General features: G+C 42.2%; 1 non-coding gene across 1 annotated transcript; it reads right to left on the bottom strand.

Annotated features, from left to right (window-relative positions):
* Positions 1-283: 283 nt before the first annotated feature.
* On the bottom strand, positions 284-391 carry LOC112768313 (small nucleolar RNA R71). The gene has a single exon (XR_003185749.1). It is a non-coding gene; the product is annotated as a small nucleolar RNA R71 (small nucleolar RNA).
* Positions 392-2,007: the final 1,616 nt, after the last annotated feature.

Here is a 2,007-nt window from a genome sequence, read left to right as displayed (position 1 = left end):
TACAGACTTTGAAATAAAGACTGCACTGCTCAATTTGATGCCTAAGTTTCATGGCTTACCTGCTCAAGAGCCTATCAAGCACCTGAGAGATTTCCAAGCAGCCTGTTCTACTGTCAGGCGTGATGGTACAGATGAAACTTCAATTTTATTAAAAGCCTTCCCATTCTCTCTTGAGGGAAAGGCGAGAGAGTGGTACTACACTCAACCCGCAGCAACTGTTTCTGACTGGGATACGCTCAGAAGAGAATTTTTGGAAAAATTCTTCCCAGCTGAAGTTACTGACAAACTAAGGAAAGACATTTCCATGATTGTTCAGGACGAATCCGAGACTCTCTATGAATATTGGGAGCGCTTCAACAATCTTCTAGAAGTATGTCCCCACCATATGATTGACAAGATAGTGTTGCTCGGCTACGTCACACAGGGCATGAGACCCCAAGATAAGACCACATTGGAAAGTGCTAGCAATGGGTCTATGAAAAAGTACAAGACCACTGATGAGGCATGGCAATTGATCAGCAACTTAGCTGAATCTACTCAGAATCACAAGTAGAAACAAGGCCGTTCAAAAGCTATTGCAGAAGTATCCTCTAACAGAGAGACTGCTGCTCTAACTCAGAGTATCTGTGAAATGACCAACTTACTGAAGCAGATGCAATTGAATCAACAACAAGCTCAGCAAGCTCAACCTTCTCCACCATAGCAAAGCCAACAGTTAGTCCCACAGAGAGTGTGTGGAATCTGTGCTGATTATAGCCATTATACTGATGAATATCCGCAACTCCAGCAGGAAGACAACACTGTGGCAGCCACTCATAACTTCTATGACCATCCCAATCAAGGATACAATCAAGGTGGCAACTACAACCACGGATGGCAGGAAAATTCAAACCAAGGTTGGAGAGATAATTCTAACCAGAGCTGGAGGACAACAATAATAGAGAAGGCAGAGACAATCAGGGAAATCAGAGGTGGAATAATAACAACAACAGGCAGCAGAACCAGAACCAGCCTTACAGAGCACCTCACCTGAGGTAATTCCAAGGATCACAGCACAACCAACAGCAGACCTCTCAGATCACTTGTCCTTCTTCATCTTCTAATGATGAGTTACTACAATCTATTGATCGGAGACAATAGGCCATGGAAAACAACCTTACTTCTACTCTAAATGGTCTGAACTCTACCTTGCAAGCTCTTGTCTCACAGATTGGATCAATGAATAACTCCAATAACCAGCCTTTGAGCTCCAGTGGAATCCCCTCTCAACCATTACCCAATCCAAAAGGTGGCATTAATGCCATCACCCTAAGGTCTGGAACCACATTGCAAGAGAGGAATCAGGAGGAGCCAAGCCCACCAGAACACGCCTCAACTGAAGAGGTAGTGGAAATAGAAGATGTTGAGGAGGAAGAGGACATACAGGACATGGCTGAAGAAGAAGAAGCTCAATCACAGGAAGAAGCACCAAAGGGCGCAGACACTGTAGAAAATGCTATTCCTATTCTATTTCCACAACTTGCAAGGAAGCCCAGGAAGCAGTTGGAACCTAATCCCAAAATGGTAAAAATATTCAAAAAGGTTGAGGTAATGTTCCCCTTTTTGATGTTATTCAATAGGTACCTAAATATGCAAAGTTTCTAAAAGATTTATATATACATAAAGACAAAATTAATGAATTAGAAACTATTCCTTTTGGTAGTTCTATATCTGCTTTAATGGGAGGTATACCTGAAAAGTGTAGTGATCCAGGTCCATGTATGGTTAATTGTACTATTGGTGGTGTAGCATTTTCTGACTGCATGTGTGATTTAGGAGCATGTGTGAGTATAATGCCTTTGTCTATATATGATATTTTGAAGCTCCCTCCCTTAAAAAGGTCGGCAGCTCGTTTTGTGTTAGCAGATAAAAGCATTATTACAGTGGCTGGAGTTGCCGAAGATGTCTTAGTGGGCATTAAGGAGCTCACATTTCTCATTGATTTTTATATCCTGGAGATGCCCCAAA

The sequence above is a fragment of the Arachis hypogaea genome, chromosome 17, assembly GCF_003086295.3.
Source record: "Arachis hypogaea cultivar Tifrunner chromosome 17, arahy.Tifrunner.gnm2.J5K5, whole genome shotgun sequence".
Classification (NCBI taxonomy): Eukaryota; Viridiplantae; Streptophyta; class Magnoliopsida; order Fabales; family Fabaceae; genus Arachis; species Arachis hypogaea.
The sequence above is the reverse complement of the archived record's forward strand: the minus strand, read 5'-3'. Positions and strand labels throughout refer to the sequence as shown.